Below are 24,222 nucleotides of genomic sequence, written 5' to 3' on the forward strand. Positions count from 1 at the left end.
GGGGCTCTTAAAGGCACATACACCACAGAGTTGCAGAGGGGAGTCATCAGCCGGGTGCAGAGTGGATATCCCTTGTCTCTGAGCAACCACCCTCGGGTTTGACGGGGTGGCTGGAAGATTGCTGGCATACCGGACTGATGCAGGATGAAGGCATCATGACTGCTGCCAGCATTCTGGACATTCACCATCAGGATGCGCTGGGTATGGTCGCACAACAACTGCACATTAAGTGAGTCGTAGCCTTTGCAGTTATGGAACATCTCAGGATTGGTATGTGGTGTCTGCAAAGACACATGTCTGCAGTCGGTGTTACCCTGTACCATGGGGAAGCCCGCTATCCTGGCAAAGCCACATTCTGTTCAAAGAGAAGAGAGTGAAGTCACCTTTGCTGGAGTAGAGAGCCTCTGTGACCTCTTGGATGCAGCAATGGGTGGCGAACTGGGAGATGTTAGCTATGTCACCTGCTGCAGACTGGAAGGATCCGGTGGCAAAAAAATTGAGGGCCACGGTGACCTTGAGGGTCACTGGGAGAGCTGTCGTCGCCCTGCTCTGATGCTGCAGGTCTGGTTGCAGGAGGTGGCAGAGTTCTGTGACCACCTCCTAGGTGACATGGAGCCTCCTAATACACTGCTCCTGGTTTAAGTGCAGGTAGGAGAAGTGCTCTCGGAAGACCCTAGGTGGGTCTTGCTGAGTGCTCTCCAGCCTCTCCTCCTCCTCCCTCTGCGAGCATCTTGTCCTCTTCTTCGCTGCCTCTGCTCTATCTCCCTATCATACTCGGGGGGGACTTCAAGTAGAGCTCCCATGAATGTGAGTAAGTGGTGTGAGCAGAACCCTTTAAATGAGAAGCAAGGCGTTCTCCACTTGCAGCAACACTCCCTGTGACCTCAGCAACTTTAAGCAGCTCTAGAAAGGTCCAAACGGTTGCACAAGCTTAGACAGAGCCAGTAGAACTGAAAAACAAGTCAGCTGCAAGTTATTGATCCTTTTATAGCGCTGCTGCGGGTCCTTCCTGCTGCTAAACACTTGGTCAGCTGGTCGTGATTAGGAGAGGGCATTAAAAGGAGCGGTGACATCCAAAATAGTAAATTGTGCATCAAATCAGGGTTGCACACGCATTGATGCCACGATCTGCCTCATCTAAATATCTGGAGCGAGCCCAACCTCCCCGGAAGTGGGCGGAAGCGAATCGGCCGCCATTTTTTCATCAAATCCTAAAGCCCCAAATTTCGTGGCCTTTGAGTAAATGTCCTGAATTTAAACATGTAGGAGAACTGTTTTTTTCAGCAACACCAAGCACTGTTGCAAATATATTTGATTGGGAAAGTAAAATGCAAGTTAGTTCAGTCGACCTTGAATTTGTATAGACTGCAGTTCCAGCACATACACTGGTATCAAGCCCGCCAGTGCCAGGGGTTGAGGGACGGCTATTGCAATTAGGGCACATCTTAGGCACCTGTCTTGCCACACAGGTTGGAAACTAGAGTGACACTCTCCCATTCTGGGGCATCCAGTTTCCTGCGCCCCCCGCCTCCCAGAAATCCACAGATGATGTGTCGGGGTGACAATTAGGGAAAAAATCCCCTTCCTCCTTATCTTGGAAGCCTCAAAAGACTGGAATGCCGATCTCCTCCGGCATGCTGGCCTCACATGCCAGGTCCCTTTGAGACCAAGGATGTGGTAATTCCAGCATTATGAGTCCCCGCCCGTGGCCCCACCCACTCTGTGTCAGTGGCCTTATTTGGGGTGGGTAAGATCAGGACCTGGCGAAACCTGGTACCAGTCGAATTTGCAGTCAATCCAAAATGGACAAGCAATTTCAGGGCCATCCTTTCAGTTTTATTATTTCTGATTTTAATTTTAAAAAACAATCCCCAAAATGATGGTGCAATTTACTTATTGTACATTGTAGCTAGGAGCTGATGTATTCAATCTCTTTTTTTTATTATTTGTTCTTGGAATGTTAATGACTTTGCCAAGGGCACATTTATTGACCACCCCTACTTGCCGCCAGATGATGGTGGTGAGCGTTCCCCTTGAAATGCGGCTGTAAATTGTGATGGTGCCCCACATGATTTTAGGTCAGCAATTCCAGAAAATTGACTAATTAACGATGTAGGAACTTCAGTACATATGAGGGGAGATGAGGAGAATATTTTTATGCAGTGAGTTGTTATGATCTAGAGGGTGTGTGGAAGCAGATTCAATAGTAACTTTCAAAAAGGAATTGGATATATTTGAAAAAGAAATATTTGCAGGGCTATGGGGAAAGAGCAGGAGAGTGGGACTAATTGGATAACTCTTTGAAAGAGCTGGCACAAACACAATGTCGAATGATCTCCTTCTCTACTGTATGATTCTACGATTCTATGACTCTATATCCAAGTCAGATGGTGTGTGTCTTTAAGTGGAACTTGGAGGTGACATTGTTCCCATGATGTTGCTGCCCTGGTCCTTGATGATAGAGATCAGAGAGGAGGAAAGTGCTGTCAAAGTAACCTTGCTGAGTTGCTGCAGTGCATCCTGTAGATCTTATACACTGCAGCCACAGTATTTTGGTCATCGAAGGGTGGATATGGAGTCTAGTGGCAGGGTCAGCAGTCAAGTGGACTGGTCAGTCAACATGTCCTTCTTGAGTGTTGTTGTGACTGCACCCATCAGGCAAGTGCTAAGTATTCCATCACACTCCTGACTTCAGTTTTGTGGAGAGGCTTTGAGGGGTCAGGAGCTGAGCCACTTGTCATGGAGTATCCAGCCTCTGCCCTGCTCTTGTAGCCACAACATTCATATGACTAATCAAGTTAAGCATCTGGTCAATGGTGATCCCTGAGATGTTGATGGTGGGGGACTTGGTGATAGTGGTGTTATTGAAGATCAGGGGAGATGGCTAGACTTACTCTTATTTGAGATGGCCTTTTGCTGATAATATAAGGCATGAATATGACCTGCTGCTTGTGAGCCTAAGCCTGACTATTGTTTAAGTCCTGCTGTAGGCTGGCATGTGCTGCTTCATTTTCAGACAAGTTGTGAAGGGAGCTGAGGCTTGTGGAATAGACAGTAAATAACCCCACTCCTGACCTTACGATGGAGGGAAGCAGATGAAAGTGTTTGGATCGAGGACACTTCCCTAAGGAATTCCCTGCAGCGATATCCTGGGGCTTTGGTGATTGGCCTCCAACAACCACAACCATCTACCTTTATGTCAGGTATGACTCCAGTCAATTCAATAAAAGATTTTCCCTGTGACCTCCATTGACAGTTTTACTCTGGCTAATTGGCATCATACTTGGTTGAATGCTGCCTTGATGTCGAGGGCAGCTACTCTCACCTCTCTGGCATTCAGCTCTTGTGTCCATGTGTGGATTAGAATTATGATTAGGACTAGAGCTGAGTGGTTCTGGAAGAATATGAACTGAACATCGGTGAACAGGATCTTGGTGAGCGAGTGTCACTTGATGATACAATTAATGACTCCTTCCATCACCTCACTGATGATTGAGAGGAGGCTGTTAGGATGGTAGTTGGCCAGGTTAGAATTATCATGTTTTGTTATGGATAGAACATATCTAATATCCACATGATCAGGTAGATACCAATGTTATAGCCATCCTGGAACAGCTTGACAAGGGGAATGGCTAGTTCTGGTGTGCAAGTTTTTAGCACCACAGCTGAGAATAAACTTTGATAGGATTCATAGTTTGCATTACTTTTACTCCAAATACTGTATTTTACACTTCTCATCATAAATCACTAAAAGTAGTGACACATTAATAAGACCATAAAAAAAGGCAAACAAAGCACTGGGGTTCATTTCTAAGGGATAGAATTGAAAAGCAGAGAAGTTATGTTAAACTTGTATGGAACCTTGGTTAGGCCATTCATAGAGTTTTGTGAACAGTTCTGGTCTCCATATTATAAAAAGGATATAGAGGCAGTGTGGAAGGTACAAAAAAGATTCACAAGGATGATCCCAGAACTGAGAGGATATACTTATCAAGAAAGGCTGAACAGGCTGGGGCTCTTTTCTCTCAAAAAGAGAAGTCTGAGGGGTGACCTGATAGAGGCCTTTAAGACGATGAAAGGGTTTGATGGGGTAGACATCGAGAAGATGTTTCCACTTGTGGGGGAGACCAAACCTAGGCGTTGCTGGCAAGGCCAACATTTATTGCCCATCCCTAATTGCCCTTAACTGAATGGCTTGCTAGGCCATTTCAGAGGGCAGTTAAGAGTCAACCACATGGTGTGGGTCTGGAGTCACATATAGGCCAAGCCGGGTAAGGACAGCAGATTTCCTTCCCTAAAAGACATTAGTGAACCAGATGGGTTTTTACAACCATACGGTAGTTACATGGTCACCATACCAGCTTTTTATTCCAGATTAATTTATTAACTCAATTTAAGTTCCCCAGCTGCTGTGGTGGGATTTAAACTCATGTTTCCGGATCATTAGTCCAGGCCTCTGGATTACTAGTCCAGTAACATAACTACTATGCTACCATTCCCTTTTGGATTGGGAGTAAACCAGTCGCTGCAGAGGATTTCAAGCGCTACTTCAAGGTATATCGCGGACGTTTTGCTGTTCACTTGCTGCTGGAAGACTTTTGAAACACATTCAGAGACTTTCTGGGACATTTTGTCAAGACTTAACCAACACTGTATCAACATTTATTCGGAAATTCTCTGAGGTCTTCACTTAAAAGAGTGAGTGCTGTGCTACTCTACCTTATTGGACATCTTATAGGTGTCACTAGGAGAAAGGGAGTGCTTGGTCATCGGGATCTTGCTAGGGGTCCCCCTTGGTCTGCAGGAGGAATGGGAGGAAGACATGAGGTCAAGCAGAGCAGCACCAGCTGCTGCAGGAGAGAGGGACAGGACGACGAGGTGGACTCCTTTTCCACTGCAGGTACAGGACATCCCTCCTCCTCTGGGCCTCCTCCGTCAGGACCTCCAGTGCTGCATTCAAGAACCTATGTGCCTTCTCCCTCAGTCCCTGAGCCATCCTGAAACATGCTGCTATGTGCCAACCAGAGCACACCACACCTTCAGTGGGAGTGGGTGCGTGGAGCCCACATATACTACTCCACAAAAATTGCATCTACTCAGCGCTTGGGTGCTAAACCTGCAGGTGTCTGTTTTAGCGCCTCCAGGCAAGGTCAAATTATGGTAATCAGCAATTAGGACCAAAATTAGGTGCTAAAACCATTTTTTCCAAATAGGGATGTCTTATTAGCGCAGCACCCATTTAATGCCTGTTTTCACCCTTTCACAAAAATTACCCCCCTAGTTTTTTCATGGGAATTGCAGGGGAAGTGTTCTGCGCCCCAGCCCAATGGCCAATGCTTATGAAATTTCTCAAAAGGTGAGGCTATCTCTTTACAAACTAAAAATACTATTGTTGCTGATGATATTAATTGAAAACAGACTTTTTTTTAATGTTCAAAAAGGACATTTTAGACCCAATTTTAAAAATATTATCAGCTTTACAAATAATTGCTAACTAAAAAATACTGACACATATGTAAGTGGTGACATGTTTGTACATGTTTTTCACATGTACAAACATTATTTTCATATCTCCAGGGATTATTTCCTTTTAACTCTGGTACATGAACAGCTACATGCTGCTTTCAAACTCATTTTCAGATCAGTTGCTCAAGGAGCTAAAGTATCGCTCAGATATTTATAATATCCCAAAGCAATAATTTTCCCATTTCAGGTACTGGTTTGAGATCAGTATTCATTTATAGTGTCACAGAGCCAGCAATCCTCAGTTATACTGCCGGCTTCGCATCTCTATCTATCTGGGGAAAACAAACTCTTTTCACCAGCATTCAAACCTCAGATACGAATATTACCAAGGAGCCCCTTAGGTGGTCAGCTCTTTGCTGATATTAAAAAGGTGAAAATTAATTTTATTAAGTGTCAAGCTGGTCATTTTGACTGCCTAGGAACAATTTTTTAATATGCTGAACATCAGTTGGAGTTATACTGCAGCCAGTGTGCAGGTGCAGTGGTGCCAGACCTCTGTCTACAGATAGCTTCTCAATGCTTGAGTAAATTCAACATATGGTAAGTTAGCATGAACTCGAGACTGCTTTACATTGAAACAAAATGTGTAGTTCCTGCTGTTTTGGGTGATTCTGATGGTTTCTTCCACTGCCTCTCAGAACTGCTATCTGTTTAATGTGATGGCAACAACTTCTTGTATTTATATAGCACCTTTAATGTAGTAAAACGTCTCAAGGTGCTTCACAGGAGCGTTATCAAACTAAATTTGTCAATGAACCACATAAGGAGATATTCGAACTGCTTGGTCAAAGAGGTAGGTTTTAAGGAGCGTCTTAAAGGAGGAAAGAGAGGCGGAGAGGTTTGGGGAGGGAATTCCAGGGCTTAGGGCCTAGGCAGCTGAAGGCACGGGTGCTAATGGTGGAGTGATTAAAATTGGGGATGCGCAAGAGGCCAGAATTGGAGAAGTGCAGAGATCTTGGAGAGTTGTAGGTCTGAAGGAGGTTACAGAGATAGGGAGGGGAGAGGCCATGCAGGGATTTGAAAACAAGAATCAGAATTTTTAAATTGAGGTGTTGCTGGTCTGGGAACCAGTGTAGGTCAGTGAGCACAGGGGTGATGGGTGAACAGGCTAAGTGTGAGTTAGGATACGAACAGCAGAGTTTGGATGAGCTGAAGTATATGGAAGGTGGAAGATGTGAGGCCAGCCAGGAGACCATTGGAATGGTCGAGTCTGGAGGTAACAAATGCATGGATGAGGGTTTCAGCAGCAGATGGGCTGAGGCAGCGGCACAGACGGACAATGTTACAGAAATGGAAGTAGGCAACAACAGAAACAGAAGAGAAAAAAATAGCATCATAGCTTGTGATGCACTCTTTAGTAGCTGTTAGTATCAAAGGGGTCAATTTTGAATTTTGGGCAACCAAACAATGAAGCTGCCGACTGGTCACCCATACCTGCAGCGAAGACTGTTATTTTACTGGGCTAGTAATCCAGAGGTATGGAGCAATACTCCAGAGAGGGTCAGTTCAAATCCCACCATGGCAGTTTGTGAATTTGAATTCAGTGAATGGAAAAAAGTAGTAGTATTGAGGATTTTAGAATTCAGCAAAGAATGACCAAGAAATTGATAAAGAAAGAGAAAAGAGAATATGAAAGTAAACTAGCGAGAGACATAAAAAAGATTGTAAAAGCTTCTATAGGTATGTAAAAAGGAAAAGATTAGCAAAAATAAATGTGGGTCCCCTACAGGAGAAATTATAATGGGGAATAAGGAAATGGCAGGGACGTTAAACAAATACATTGGGCTGGATTTTGTCAGCCCCGAAGAGGCGGGTATGGAGGTAGGACTGCTGGTAAAGTTGCAGAATTTGGGGGCGGGAGGCAAACCCACCCCTAGCCTGCCTCCGTGCCCTCTTGCCAGGAGGCGGGAAGCCGTCCTGCCCGGGGTCCCATCTCCTCGAGGCGGGAAAGGGATTAAAGCCTATTAACTGCCTGTTAACAGGTAGTTAACAGACAGAAAATAGGATTATCCCCATTTTTCGTTCCAAAGTGCAGGCTTCCCGACCTTGGGGAACCCCACCAGGGTGCAGGAGATGAGTAGGAGGTCTGTGGGGGTCGGAGGGGTCTGAAAGTGCGACGTAGCGGTGAGCGATGGGTGCAAGTGTGGAGTGGTAAGTATGTATGGTGAGTGTAATGTTTTAGAAAATGTTAATTTATCTTTGTTTCTGCCTACAGCCTTCAGCCGCAGTGGAGCCGGAGTCCCGACATCTCCATTGTAGATTTCACATACTGGCTGTTGGATCCGCCGATCCAACAGCCAGGTGATTTCTACAAAGTTGAAAGGTTTGATGAGTCCTGAACACAAGGGCCTAGAAATTCACTATGGCCCCGCCAGCTGGCTAATGGCCAAAAGTTAGCGCTGGGCGCGGAGCCATGTGCGACCGTCCGATATTCATTTTTTGCGCCCCAAGTCGGAACTGGCCGCTATTCCAGGGTGTGCCCGCCCCCGCTTGGGGTGCTGAAACTGAATTTCAGCGCTCTAAGTGCCGCTGCGCCACCCGATGCGGTGCGGCAGGCTGCGGTACTGCAGACCTCCTCCTTCTCCTAAGGTGGAGGTGCCTGCAACGGGGAGATCGCCGTTGGATTGTGCCGGCAAATGAGCCCGGCACCACGGAGAAGTGCCGGGCTCGCGGAAAGCAGCCGGCAATGCCGCGGGGGGGGTGGTGGAGGAGGCCGGGGAAGGAGGTGCGGGCAGGCGGCCGCCGAAAAAGCGGCCGGCCGCACCTCCACCTTTATGCGCCCCACTAAGGCTGCAGTAAGGCCCTGGTCTCCGGATGTTCGTAGCGGCCGCCACGGAGGAGGTGGCGGCAACTGAATATGGGCGTCGGGCCGGCATCGGGGCAGAAACGGGGCACTGCGCACACCGATGACGTCATTGGTGCCGGCGCAGCGCTACCGGCTACCGCCGCCATTACCGCCGAGCTCAATATCAGCGCAACCTCCTCTACTGGCGCAGAAGCCCTCTTTAGGCGGTAACTGGGCGCAAAGCTTGCAGCGCCTTACTGAATTTCTAGGCCAAGGTCTCATCAAACTACACAGAATGTCAGTGTTTGACAGCTTCACAGAGCTGTCAAACGATGACATTTCTTCTTTGTTGACGTGCTCTGTCACTGACTTCCCCCTAATTGGCCTGCTGAGCCCGCTGGGTGGGCTTAACAAGGCCAATCAGGGGAAAATCCCGTTGGTTGGCCAGAAGCTGATGGAGGCGGGATTGAAAGCCGGCAAGCAGCAGTCCTGCCTCCAAAAGCTTCCCATTGAGAAAATCCAGCCCTTTGTATCTCACTACATGGTAGAAGACACAAAATATATTCCAGAAATAGTGGGGAATCAAGGGTCTAGTGAGAATGAGGAACTTAAAGAAATTAGTATTAGTAAAGAAATAGTACTGGAGAAATTAATTGGACTAGAAGTCAACAAATACACTGGACCTGATGGCCTACATCCTAGGGTTTTAAAAGAGGTGACTACAGAGATAGTGGATGCATTGGTTTTGATCTTTCAGAATTCCCTAGATTCTAGAACGGTCCCATGGATTGAAAGGTAGCAAACGTAACCCCACTATTCAAGAAAAGAGGGTGAGAGAAAATGGGGAACTATAGGCCAGTTAGCCTGCTGTCAGTAGTAGGGAAAATGCTAGAATCTATTGGTAACAGGACACTTAGAAAATCATATGATTGGGCAGAGTCAACATGGAATTATGCAAGGAAAATTCTGTTTGACAAATCTATTAGAGTTTTTTGAAGGTGTAACTAGCAAGGTAGATAAGGGCGAACCAGTGGATGTAGTGTATTTGGATATTCAAAAAGTATTAGATAAGGTGCCACACAAAAGGTTATTACACAAAATTAGGGCTTATGGGAATGGGGTAATATTTTAGCATGGATTGAGGATTGGTTAACGGACAGAAAACAGAGAGTAGGAATAAATGGGTCATTTTTGGGTTGTCAGGCTGTAACTAGTGGGGTACCACAAGGATCAGTGCTTGGGCCTCAGCTATTTACAATCTATATTAATGACTTAGATGAGGGGACTGAGTGTAGTGTATCCAAATTTGCTGACGATATAAAGCTAGGTGGGAAAGTAAGCTGTGAGGAGGACACAAAAAGGCTACAAAGGGATAGAGACATGTTATGTGAGTGGGCAAGGACATGGCAAATGGAATATATGTGGAGAAGTGTGCAGTTACTCACTTTGGTAGGAAAAATAGAAAAGCAGAATATTTTTTAAATGTGAGAGACTGGGAAATGCTGATATTCAGAGGGATCTGAGTGTTGTTGTACATGAATCGCAGAAAGTTAACATGCAGGTAAAGCATGCAATTAGGAAAGCAATGGTCTGTTAGCCTTTAGCACAAAGGGATTGGAGTATAAGAGTGGGGAAGTCTCACTACAGTTGTATAGGGCCTTGGTGAGACGACACCTAGAGTACTGTGTACAGTTTTGGACTCCTTACCTAAGCAAGAGTATACTTGCCTTAGAGGGAGTGAAACAAAGGTTCACTAGACTAATTCCTGGGATGAGGAAATTGTCCTCTGAGGAGAGATTGCATAGACTCGGGCCATAATCCCTAGAATTTAGAAGACTGAGAGGTGATCTCATTGATACATAAAATTCCTAAGGAGCTTTTCAGGGTAGATACTGGGAGGATGTTTCCGCTGGCAGCGGGGTCTAGAACTAGGGGTCATAGTCTCAGAATAAGGACTGAGATGAGGAGAAATTTCTTCACTCAAAGGGTTGTGAATCTTCGGAATACTCTACCCTAGCGTGCTGTGAATGCTCAGAACTGAATTATTCAAGACAGAGATTGATAGAATTTTGGGTACTAAGGGCCTCAAGGGATATGGGGATAGTGTGGGAAGATGGAGTTGAGGTAGAAGATCAGCCATGATCATATTGAATGGTGGAGGATCAGGCTCAAAGGGCTGAATGGCCTACTCCCTGCGGGAGACGAGGCGGCAGAGCGGCAGTTATTTAAACCAGCGGCGAGGACCAGGTAGGCCTCAGAGCGGCAGCAGCGGCGGACCTGCGGGAGACGAGGTAGCAGAGCGGCGGTTATTTAAACCAGCGGCGAGGACCAGGTAGGCCTCAGAGCGGCAGCAGCGGCAGACCTGCGGGAGACGAGGCGGCAGAGCAGCGGTTATTTTTTCATACAGACCCCAGCATCTGCAATATTTGACCCCTTGTGACCCCACCTCATTGTTCTTTGATGTAATGTTTTCCTGACTGACCTGTTTGGACACCATTCACACCTTTGATTGCTGTGGTTATCTCTCTGCCGAGGTGTGATAAATGGCAGTTGGAAAGATTACCTGTAAACATCTGACATGATTCTCTGACTATATAAGCTGTGTCTTTATGCATTTCTCCACTTCACCTGAAGAAGGAGCAGCGCTCCGAAAGCTTGTGATTTCAAATAAAGCTGTTGGACTATAACCTGGTGTTGTGTGACTTCTTACATTTGTCCACCCCAGTCCAACTCCGGCATCTCCACACCATGGTTATTTAAACCAGCGGCGAGGACCAGGTAGGTCTCAGAGCAGTGGCAGCGGTAGACCTGCGGGAGACAAGGCGGAAGAGCGGCGGTTATTTAAACCAGCAGCGAGGACCAGGTAGGCTTACTAATCTCAGAGGGAGGGAGAGAAGTAAAAAGTAATCGAAGTGTGACATCACCAGAAAGCAGGTAAGTGATTGCTTGGTGAGTATTTCTCTCTTTTTAAACTTTAACTCTGTGGTTTATAGTTTTTAAGCTCTCTGTGGTGTAGCGGGGACTGTTGTTAAACCAGGGCCCTTAAATATATCATTTAACTGTAGTGTAATTGGTGGGATTGATTTGATTTAATTTAATTTCAATTAATTAAAGGGTAAGTCATGACAGGAGAGCTCGGCCCCGTGGTATGCTCCTCCTGCGCTATGTGGGAACTCAGGGACACTTCCTGTGTCCCTGACAACCATGTGTGCAGGAAGTGTGTCCAGCTGCAGCTACTGGCAGACTGCATTGCGGCGCTGGAGCTGCGATTGGATACATACTGGACCATTCGCGATGCTGAGGACGTTGTGGATATCACGTTTAAGCAGTTGGTCACACCGCAGGCAAAGGTTGGACAGGCAGAAAGGGAAGGGGTGACCAACAGAGTAGTAGGTGCAGGCAGGTAGTGCAGGAGTCCCCTGTGGACATCCCCCTCTCAAACAGATATACCACTTTGAATACTGTTGAGGGGGCTGGCTTATCAGAGGAAGGCAGCAGCAGCCAACTTCCTGGCACCAGGGGTGGCTCTGCTGCACAGGACAGGAGAAAAAAGAGGGGTAGAGCTATAGTAATAGGGGATTCTATTGTAAGGGGACTAGATAGGCGTTTCTGCGGCTGCAAACGAGACTCCAGGATGGTGTGTTGCCTCCCTGGTGCAAGGGTCAAGGATGTCTCAGAGCAGCTGCAGAACATTTTGGAAGGGGGGAGTGAACAGCCAGATGTCGTGGTGCATATAGGTACCAACGATATAGGTAAAAAACGGGATGAGGTCCTAAAAGCTGAATATAGGAAGTTAGGAGGTAAATTAAAAAATAGGACCTCAAAGGTAGTAATCTCAGGATTGCTACCAGTGCCACGTGCTAGTCAGAGTAGAAATAGAAGGATATTTCAGATGAATACGTGGCTAGAGGAATGGTGCAAGGGGGAGGGATTCAAATTCCTGGGACATTGGAACCGGTTCTGGGGGAGGTGGGACCAGTACAAACTGGATGGTTTGAACCTGGGCAGGGCCAGGACCGATGTCCTAGGGGGAGTGTTTGCTAGTGCTCTGGGGGAGGGTTTAAACTAAAATGGCAGGGGGTTGGGAACCTGAGCAGGGAGACAGAGGAAAGGGAAACAAGGATAAAAGCAAAAGATAGGAAGGAGAAAAACAAAAGTGGCAGTCAGAGAAATCAACTGTTTTATCAAACATGGCCACAGTAAATAATAATTCTAATAGGTCTAAGAGCATTAAAAAATCAAACCTGAAGACTTTGGCCTAGAAATTCAGTTGGTTGCGCCAGCCATTAGCGCCTTAGGAGGAGTAGATGTCGGGCGCTAGGCGGCTAGCGCCCGCGCGCAGCGCGATCTGCGCCTCGCCCCAACTCCACTAGAGATTTAGCGGCGGCGCAAAGTCTTTGCGCGCGCTCAGCTGCGCGCGCAGATCATGACATCATTTCCTCGGGCAACGCCCTTTGTGCGCCCCAAACCGGAACTTCAGTGGCGACGCCCCATTGTGCGCCTGGTGCCCCTAGCGACTGTTAGACTGGAACGGTGCTCAGCCGATGCGGGGCGCGGGGGGCGCAAATTAAAGGGCACTCCTGCACTATAAAAGGCTGCCATTTCGCAGCACTCCTTCTTGAGAAACGGATCTTTGGAGAGAGACCAAGGTAGATAGCTTTCTGCTTTGGCCCAACACTCGGACAGGTACTTCTGGCTTCAGGCCACAGCTTTCCACTAGTCTTAGCCTTCATTGACATCTCATTGTTTGCCAGCATATTATGGGGGCTGCAATGAGTGTCAACGCTGGCTTTCTCAACTACATCCAAAGGGCTCACAGACGCCGTGAAAGAGTGGCAGCCCTGGCTAGATGGAGAGGGGGCAACAGGCGTCGGCAAAGGAGGCCTTACCCACCCAGGGTATACCGCCAGCAGTTCTCCTATCTCAACATGTCTGAGGAGCAGTGTGTTCGGAGGCTGCGATTCCGAAGGGAGGTGGTCACAGAGATCTGCCACCTGCTTGGCGGTGATCTGCAGCCACAGCTGAGGTGCAGGACGTCTCTGTCGGTGGCAGTGAAGGTGACGGTGGCTCTCAACTTCTATGCCACCGGCTCCTTCCAATCCGCTGCTGGGGACATTGCCAACATCTCCCAGTTCGCCGTGCATTGCTGCATCCGCCAGGTCACCAATGCCCTTTTCCAAAGGAGACGTCAGTTCATCTCCTTCTCCATGGCCCTTGCCAAGCAGCAACAGCGTGCAATGGGCTTTGCAGCATTTGCGGGCTTCCCCATGGTGCAGGGCGCCATTGACTGCACGCATGTGGCTTTGCGGGCACCTCTGGAGAATGCCGAGGATTACCGCAACCGGAAGGGCTCCCATTCGCTGAACGTCCAGCTGGTGTGTGACCACAGGACATTCATCCTAGCTGTCAATGCCCGCTTTCCAGGCAGCAGCCACGATGCCTTCATCCTGCGACAGACTTCTGTGGCAGACATGTTCCAGGCACAGCCTCAGCCACGAGGATGGCTTATCGGGGACAAAGGATATCCTTTGTGTACCTGGCTGGTGACCCCGCTCCGTGTGCCCAGCACCCCTGCTGAAGAGGGATACAACGAGAGCCATCAAGTGACCAGGAACATCATCGAACAAACAATCGGCGTCCTGAAGCAACGGTTCCGCTGTCTGGATCATTCCGGTGGAGCCCTACAGTATTCGCCGGGGCGAGTCTCCCATTTCGTCATTGTTTGCTGCATGCTGCACAACCTGGCTATCCGCAGGACTCAGGCACTGCCACCAGAGATTGGAGGACCACCTCAGGAGGAGGAGGGGGAGGAGGAGGAGGAGGACCAGCACAGGAGGGAGGCACAAAGTGCAAGGGCCACCCGTCGCCGGCTTATTGAACGTCGGTTCTAGGCCCCCTCTCAGGGAATGGCTTGTGCCAATGTCAGCAGATGAATGTAGCCGCTCCACAAGCCCTCAGCCGAGCAGGGCAACCAGGACTTAACCAAAAAACCATGCACACTGCAATTTAACAAAAATAATTTATTGCAAACCTCTGCCCTTCCCACATTACATCCTCATGTGGAGAAGCCCCCTCCAAAAACACAAAACTACCAGTCTCGGCCTTACAAAAAGAAAGAAAGAGACTAGTCTCGGCCTTACAAAAAGAAAGAAAGACACCAGTCTCGACCTTACACAAACACAACTGCACCAGTCTCGGCCTTACAACAAGCACCAGGCATTTGTGCATACCTCTACTTTTTGCCCTGCGAGGGCGATGCCTTGCGCATCCTTGCCTGGCCCCTGCCCACCCTGCAGCTCCTCCTCAATGGGAGCCCAGTGGCTGCAGCAAGGCTGGGGGAAGGCTGCTGAGGGGCAGGTGGCAAGACGGCAGATGCCCTTGGGGGTCGGCCTGCACCAGCTCTGGCCTTGGAGTGGCCTGCTGCTGACTGCTCCAACTTTGGCTGGGCGGCAGCAGTCTGTCCAGCGGCTCGTGGCAGCTGCAATGCCGGAGTGGCAGTGTCGGCTGCAGGAATGGTGGCAGCCTGGCAGATCGCAGGTGCTCGTTGGTCACCTGAGACATTGGCACTCGCACGGGCCAGCACTGCAACATGCGCAGCAAACAGCTGAAGAACAGACTGCTGGGCTGCTGCTGCGCGGCGAGTGCCCTGGCGATGCCTGGCTGATCCAGCGAGGGTGGCAGCAGTTAGTGCCCATGTGGCCCTGGTCTGTGTCCGCATGACACCAGCCAGTGAATGGACGGCACGACTGAGCACTTGGCTAGAAGCCGACTGTGCTGCCGCGAAGTCCTGCAGACTCCTGGCCTGTGCTGCACTGAATTGTTCCAGACTCCTGGCCTGGGCTGCACTGAATTGTTGCAGACTCCTGGCCTGTGCTGCTCTGAATTGCTGCACACTCCTTGACAGAGACTCTATGGAGTCAGGCATCCTTGCCACTGCAGCCATGAGCTCAGTGTGCCTGCGCTCAGCCTGGACGGCCATTTCCTCTAGGAGGCGCACCTCCTCTGCGCTCACCGTCGCAGGACTGGAGGCCGCACTCACCCTCTGGGGAGAAGTCCGCCGAGCTTCCCCACCCCTCCCGCGTTGCTGCAGGCCGCTGGGCCCTGGAGCTTCACTCTCCTCCGACCCTTCCCCCCGGCGCCCCTCCAGGGAAGACGTGTCCCCTACATCGCCATGGGCTGGCGCAGCTGAGGGTGGCACTGATGGGCCGGCTTCCTCTTCCTCCTCCTCGTCTTCCGAAGCACTGACAGTGGCAGCTTGAGAGCTCGCCTCCTCACCTGGCGATTCACCATCTGAAAGCAGGAAGGCACAAGAGTAGCTTTAGAGTGAGGACAGGGTGGCAGCGAGGGAGGCATGAGTGCTGCCATTCACCGCATTGGTCAGACAGTGGCAAAGGATGCTGATCTCATGCGCAAGTGGAACGAGAGAGGTCCAAAAGGTGATGCCCTTACCATTGGTGCCCAGAACAGGGTCGGCATCTCCACTGGTGACGGGGCCAATCAGCCGGCCTGCCATAATGCGCTCCACACGCTGGTCGAGGTCGGAGAGCTCTTTGAGGTCAGGACGGCCTCCCCCGGTCTCAGTTCGGTTGCACCGGTTGTGCGCCACCTTGGCCTGCAAGAGAAAGGACGGCCTCTAAGTACAGTGTGTAGCCCTGATCTTGTCTGCACTGCCTCCCATGGTCGAATAGCTTGTACAGTGTGTAGCCCTGATCTTGTCTGCACTGCCTCCCATGGTCGAAGAGCTTGGACAGTGTGTAAAGTGCTGAATGTGCAAGTGATTTTCATGCCAGTCCCATAGCTGCTGGATGAGGGCTGGCCATTAGGGCTTTCAGGTCCCTTTGCCCATAAAGTGAGGTGCACATGCAAGGATGAGGAGGACACTGGAAAGGGTACTCACCCTGACAACCCGAGTGAGGTCGTTGAACTTCTTCCGGCATTGCACAGGAGTCCTGGCAACCACGCTGTTTGAAGACACCCTGTTGGAGACCTCCCTCCAGGCTTTCCGGTAGGCGCTGGGCAGCGGCCTCTTGCCACCTTCTGGGAACAGAACATGGCGCCTGCGCTCTACTCCGCCAACCAGCAGCCTCAGGTCACCGTCGCTGAAGCGCTGCGCTCTCTCCCTGGCCTTCTCCATAGCCCTGGGCGTTGTGCAGGTGAAGCTGAAGTGGTCAGGCCTAGATTGAGGGCTGCAGTGTGCAGGGCATGGCAGGCAAACAAATCCACACTCCCCCTTTAAGAGCTGACCGGCGCCAGAGTGTCTGCCGTCAATCAACAACTCGCCGCACCTGCGCTGCGCCCGGCCTTGGGGGTATCGCTCAGCACCGCCGGCTTAGCGCCTAAAGATAGTCGTGCATCGCCTGTTTTAGCGCAGCAGCAACCTCTTGGGGCGATGCGACTGAATATCGGCGAAGGGGGCGCGACTTTGCGCCGGGCGCAAACTTTAGCGGCCGCCCGACTTTAGCGCCCCAAAAGTGGATATACTGAATTTCTAGGCCTTTGTGTCTTAATGCAAAGAGCATTCGTAATAAGGTGGATGAATTAGCTGCGCAAATAGAGGTAAACGAATATGATTTGATTCGGATTACGGAAACATGGCTCCAAGGTGGCCAAGGCTGTGAACTCAACATCCAGGGGTATTCGATATTCAGGAAAGGTAGGCAAAAAGGAAAGGGAGGTGGGGTAGCATTGCTGGTTAAAGAAGGGATTAACACAATTGTAAGGAAGTATATTAGCTCTGATGATGTGGAATCTGTATGGGTAGAACTGAGAAATACCAAGGGGCAGAAAACATTAGCGGGAGTGGTATATAGACCTCCAAACAGTAATGCGGAGGTTGGGGATGACATTAAAAGGGAAACTAGAGAAGCGTGCAATAAGGGCACAGCAGTCATCATGGGTGAATTTAATCTACATATAGATTGGGCTAACCAAATTAGTAACAATACTGTGGAGGAGGATTTCCTGGAGTGTTTACGGGATGGTTTCCTGGACCAATATGTCGAGGACCAACCAGAGAGCAGGTCATCTTAGGGTGGGTATTATGTAATGAGAAAGGATTAATTAGCAATCTTGTTGTACGAGGCCCCTTGGGTCAGAGCGATCATAATATGATAGAATTCTTCATTAAAATGGAGAATGAAGTAGTTGACTCAAAGACTAGGGTCCTGAATTTAAATAAAGGAAACTACGATGGTCTGAGGCGCGAGTTGGGTAGGATTGATTGGGGAATGTCACTCAAAGGGTTGACGGTGGATAGGCAATGACAAACATTCAAAGACCGCACGGATGAACTACAGAATTTGTTCATCCCAGTTTGGCATAAAAATAAAACAAAAAACGTGACTCAACCATGGCTAACACGGGAAATTAGGGATAGCATAAGATCCAAGGAGAGGACATATAAATTGGCCAGAAAAGGCAGTAAACCTGAGGATTGGGAGCAGTTTAGGATTCAACAAAGGAGGACAAAGGGATTAATTAAGAAGGGGAAAATGGAATATGAGAGCAAGCTTTCAGGGAACATAAAAACTGACTGTAAAAGCTTTTATAGATATGTGAAGAGAAAAAGATTGGTGAAGTCAAGCGTAGATCCCTTGCAGTCAGAATCAGGGGGATTTATAATGGGGAACAAAGATATTGGCAGACCAATTAAATACATATTTTGGTTCTGTCTTCACAAAGGAGGACACAAATAACCTCCCAGAGATGTCGGGGAACATAGGGTCTGATGAAAGGGAGGAACTGAAAGAAATCAGTATTTGTAGGGAAATGGTGTTAGGGAAATTGACGGGATTGAAGGCTGATAAATCCCCAAGGCATGATAATCTACATCCTAGGGTACTTAAGGAAGTGGCCCTAGAAATGGTAGATGCATTGCTCATCATCTTCCAACATTCGATGGAATCTGGAACAGTACCCATCGATTGGAGGGTAGCTAATATTACCCCACGATTCAAAAATGGTAGTAGAGAGAAAATGGGGAATTACAGACCAGTAAACCTGACATCGGTAGTGGGGAAAATGCTAGAGTCCATTATAAAAGATGTAATAGCAAAACACTTGGAAAACAGTGACAAGATCGGACAAAGTCAACATGGATTTACAAAAGGTTAATCATGCTTGACTAATCTACTGGAATTTTTTGAGGATGTAACTGGTAAAATAGATAAGGGAGAACCAGTAGATGTGGAGTATTTGGACGTTCAGAAGGCTTTCGATAAGGTCCCGCATAAGAGTTTAGCATGTAAAGTTAAGGCACATGCGATTGGGGGCAAGGTATTGACTTGGATGGAGAACTGGTTGGCAGGCAGAAAGCAGAGTTGGAATAAATGGGTCTTTTTCCAAGTGGCAGGCAGTGACAAGTGGGGTACCACAGGGATCGGTCCTTGGACCCCAGCTATTCACAATATATATTAATGATCTAGACGAGGGAACTAGATGTAATATCTCCAAATTTGCAAACCACCCAGAGAGTGGTGAACCTGTGGAATTCTCTACCAGAAGGCAGTAGAGGCCAATTCATTAAATATATTCAAGAAGGAGTTGGATATATTTCTTAAGGCTAAAGGGATCAATGGGTATGGGGAGAAAGCAGGGACAGGGTACTGTATTTGGATGATCAGCCATGATCGCATTGAATGGCGGAACAGGATCGAGGGGCCGAATGGCCTACTCCTGCTCCTATCTTCTATGTTTCTATGTTTCTCCCAAAGTGCCCTGCAAGCTGCACGGCCCCTTTAAGGGGCTGTGCAGTGCCAAGCAAAATTACAGGGAACATTGCCTACTCCTGCTCCTATTTCTCCTGTTCTTATGTAAAAATCTGTCAATAAAAAGCTGGGCTCAGTAAGGTGATCATAGGGCAGTTGGATTTCGGTAAAAACTCAACTGGTCCTTCAGTGATGGAAACCTGCCATCCTTACTGTAGTGCATGTAACCTGTACTACCTTAAGAGGATACCTTAAAGTGATGGACTACTTTTTAATGGCTCCTGTACATTGTAGTACCGGTGGTGACCACACCGGTATATAAACCCTGCGGAGCAAGTGTACCTCAGTTCCCGCCTTGACCCTCAATCACTAAAGACCTGTTTACTTACTTCTGTTGTCTGTGTCCTGTTATTCATTATAACTGCACTTGTAAACACAGACTCAACAGTGGCGACGAGTCTGATCGTACCTAGCGGCAGTTTTGCATCACCTCCCCCAGTACTGATTCTGGGGTCCATTCCAAGGAGGCTTCATCCTCAGAGAATGGGAGTCGAAAAAGGGCATCCGCCCTCAACATCCTGCAGAGCACTGCATCGCACGGGAGGCCATTGAGAACCCGGTTTGGTTTTCTGGCCACGAAGTCCAACATCAGCAACAGGCAGTGATCATCCCTTCTTCGACAGTGGCGGGTAAGCCCGATCGAGCGGCACGGGGGGGAAGTCGGCCGAGTTGTCAGAGGGAGAAGGGGAGGAAAAACAAAGAGAAAGGGCGGAGGACACGACCGCAGCCGGTGTCAGGGGCCGGACTGCAATCGGGGCAGAGACGAGCAGCAGCCAGAAAGGCGCTTTATTGCCACAAGGACCGCGGGAGCGGCGGGGCAACAGCGCAACAGCGCAGAAGAAGCGCTGAAAAGCAGTTTTAAAATAAACTGCAATCGGGGCAGAGACGCGCAGCAGCCAGAAAGGCGCTTTATTGCCTCAAGGACCGCGGGAGCGGCGGGGCAACAAGAGCAGCAGCGCAAGGAAGCGTATACACGGGAAAAGAAAGGCAGGAAGGACAGCTGGGAGGCGTGGACAGCAACAGCACGGGAATCGCCATCTTGAGTCGGCGGGGCAAGAAGACAAGCGCGGGAAAAGCCACCAAGCGCAGGAAAAGCCACCATCTTTAATTTAAAAAAAAGTCATCATAGTAAATAATATCCGAAGGGAAAGAAGAAACTCAGCAAGGATGCCAAAAATGGGTAACATCACTGTCTTCGACAACGATGTGGAAGATTGGGCCACTTATGTGGAACGCATCGAAGTTTACTGTAGTACGAATGATGTACCGGATGATAAGAAAGCACTAACCCTATTAAACTCGATGGGTGCGAAGATGTACGGGTTATTAAGGAACCTGGTAACCCCAGACAAACCGGTAGAAAAGAGTTTTGTGGATAGTGTTACTATCCTGCAAGAGCATTTAAACCCCACACCGCTGTTGATAGCGGAACCGTTTAAATTCTACAGAAGAATTCAACATAAAGAAGAAAGCAACGCTGAATTCCTAACAGAACTGCGCAAGTTAGCAAAGTACTGCCAGTTTGGAACAGGACTAGCAGACGCACTGAGAGATAAGTTTGTGTGTGGGCTCCTAAGGGAAGGAACCCAGAAGCGACTGCTAGAGGAAAAGGATCTTACGCTGGACAAAGCTTTCAGCATTGCAGCATCCCATGAGGCAGCAGCACGGGGCGCTGCAGAGATACAGCAAAGGCCACTGGAATTCAGCATCAATGAAATGGCATTGGGCGCAGTAAAGTGCTATCGTTGCGGAAGGACAACGCATGACCAGAACCAGTGCTGGTTCAAAAACAAAGAATGCAGGCAATGTGGCAAACTTGGTCACATAGCGAGAGTATGCCGGTCAGGAAAGAAGACCAGCAGCAAAAAGTCACCACAGGAGAAGTACAAAAAAGTACACAAGGTGACAGAGAACAGTTCGGATGAACAGAAGACGGATTCAGACTCCAGCAGCAAGGAACTGGGTTGTCTGAAAATACATAATGTGGGTAACACAGCAGACCATCAAACTATCTGGGTCATGCTCCAGATAGCAGGAGTCCAAGTGAAGATGGAGCCGGACACAGGGTCGGCATTAACGGTCATAAATAAGCAAGACTACAAAAGCTTATTCTCGCATTTTCCCCTGAGGGATACGAAGATTGTATTGAAAACATACACAGGGCAAAAAGTATACCCCAAAGGAAAAATAAAAGTAAATGTGGTCTACAATGGTAAAGAAAGTCAGAAAATGGGCTTGCACATGTTACCTGATGGAGGTCCGCCACTACTAGGACGGGAATGGATCAGGCGAATAAAATTGGACTGGCATTCCATAAAAGCACTGACTGTGGATGCCTGTAAGGAGGACGACGTCAAACCTAAACGACTGTCCAAAATCTTAGACGATGCTAGGGAGGTGTTCCAACAGGGACTGGGAACACTGAAAGGAATTACTGCAACCATCAAGGTTGAAGAACAAGCAAGCCCAAAATTTTTCAAAGCCAGACCGGTGCCCTATGCGATACGACCTGCTGTGGAAGCAGAGCTGGAAGGGCTAGAACTTTCAGGGGTACTGTCGAAGGTGGACTGGAGTGAATGGGCTACACCCATTGTTCCTGTCATGAAGCGTTCGTTGAGCAACAAGCCTGGGGAACCTGGGAAGGTTCGCATCTGTGGCGATTTCAAGATCACTGTTAATCCAGTTCTTCACACGGTTCAATATCCGCTTCCGCGGATCGAAGATATCTTCGCTTCGCTGTCTGGCGGAAAGCACTTCACCAAGATAGACCTGGCGCAGGCGTACCTACAGATGGAAGTTGATGAAGCGCCACAACAGTGTCTCATGATCAACACACATAAGGGCTTATATCAGTATAATAGGCTGGTTTTTGGAGTGGCATCGGCTCCAGCGATTTGGCAAAGGGCCATGGAGCAGGTATTGCAGGGAATCCCAGGCACACAATGCTACCTGGATGACATCCTGATTACAGGAGATAACGATAATGATCACCTCGCGAATTTGGAGCAGGTGCTCATCAGATTGAAAGAATATGGGCTAAGAGCTAATCGCCAGAAATGCGAGTTCTTTCAAAAGCGAATCTCGTACTGCGGCCACGTCATTGACCAGGAGGGGCTCCATAAGTCCCCTGACAAGATCGAAGCTGTAGTCAAGGCTCCAGCACCGGAAAATGTATCCCAGTTGAGGTCGTTCCTCGGGTTGGTTAACTATTACCACAAGTTTCTTCCAAATTTATCCACGGTGTTACACCCACTAAACATTCTTTTGCAAACGGGAATACCATGGAAGTGGAGCGATGATTGTAAGCGGGCTTTTCAAAAGAGCAAGGCATTGATCACCTCTAAGGAAGTGTTGGCTCACTTTAACCCAACGCTACCTATTCGCTTAGCTTGTGACGCATCTCCATATGGTATCGGGGCAGTGCTCTCACATAAGTTTCCAGATGGCTCGGAAAGGACAGTCGCTTTTGCATCCAGATCATTGACCTCCGCTGAGCGCAATTATGCTCAGATAGATAGGGAGGCTCTCAGCCTCGTGTGGGGAGTTAAGAAATTTAACCATTACCTGCACGGCCAAAAGTTTACACTGCTGACAGATCACCGGCCGTTGGTTTCCATTTTTAACCCTAAGAAGGGTGTTCTGGTAATGACGGCGCAGAGGCTTCAGAGATGGCCCCTTTTCCTAGGGGCACATCAGTATGATATTGAGTTCAAAGGCACAAAGCAGCATGGTAATGCTGATGTGCTGTCGCGCCTGCCACTACCTACAGCGGAAGAGGCACCGGCAGTTGACCCTGTCGAGATATTTCACTCGACCATCATCGAATGCTTACCAGTCATCAATGCGGGTATTGAGAGAGAGACCCGCAATGACCCGACACTGTCTCGGGTCTACGACTTGACAGTGAAGGGATGGCCAGCACATGGCGAACCACTGTTACCAGCATTCTCAGCCAGACGAGAACAGCTGTCCGTATGTCAAGGAACATTGATGTATGGAACAAGGGTGATTATTCCTCCTAAATTAAGGGAGAGAGTTCTAAAAGAATTGCACGAAGGTCATCTGGGGGGAGTCAAGATGAAAAGCCTTGCTAGGGCTTATGTGTGGTGGCCAGGTATAGACAAACAAATAGAGGATCTGACTAAAAGCTGCTCAGGGTGCCAAAAAGTTCAGAACGCACCTCCAATTGCACCGCTGCATCCGTGGGAATGGCCTTCAGCCCCATGGCAACGTGTGCATATCGACTTTGCAGGTCCATTCATGGATTCCATGTTTTTGATAGCAGTAGACGCACATTCTAAATGGCCAGAAGTGATTAAGATGTCGACCACTACCTCTGAGAAGATGATTGGAGTTCTAAGAACCATATTTGCAAGGAATGGATTGCTGGAGCAAATATGTTCAGACAATGGACCACAGTTCGTGTCAGAAGAATTCCTGAAATTCATGAAAAAGAATGGGGTGAAACACTATACATCTGCCCCATATCATCCGGCTACAAATGGGTTGGCCGAGAGATTTGTACAAACGTTCAAAAAGGCGATAAAGGCCATGAGTGAAGATCATATTCCACTACAACACAAGGTGGACAATTTCCTAATGGCGTATCGAAACGCCACGCATGCAGTGACAAATCAAAGCCCTGCCATAATGTTCTATAACAGAAGGTTGCGGTCCCGGTTGGATTTGTTAAAACCCAATGTGCGACGGGAAGTCGAAAACAAGCAATTCCAGCATGTAAATAAAAAGGCCACTCGTAGTTTTGAAATAGGACAACCAGTGATGGCCAGGGACTATAGGGATGATAAATGGCAACTTGGAACAATTTGTGCACGACAGGGGCCTTTGATGTACACGGTAGACGTTGGAGAGAACGTAATACGACGTCATGCTGACCAACTTGTGGAATCGAGAACAAGGGTCGACCCCATGTCTACGGCAGAGACACCATTTGAAGAACTTATTGAGCCTGTAGCATCTACCTCAGACTCAAATGTATTGGATGATGTTGAATCCATAGGAGATCAATTGGATGAGTCACCCCAGCAACGGGAACCAGAGATCCCTGAAAAGCGTTATCCGGGCTGGATCAGGAGGCCTCCTCAGAGGCTGAATCTTTGAACAGTTCTTGTGTGTAAATTGTAT

This window comes from Somniosus microcephalus, chromosome 1 (genome assembly GCF_052327205.1).
Source record: "Somniosus microcephalus isolate GS21.2 chromosome 1, FLI_Smic_1.0, whole genome shotgun sequence".
Classification (NCBI taxonomy): Eukaryota; Metazoa; Chordata; class Chondrichthyes; order Squaliformes; family Somniosidae; genus Somniosus; species Somniosus microcephalus.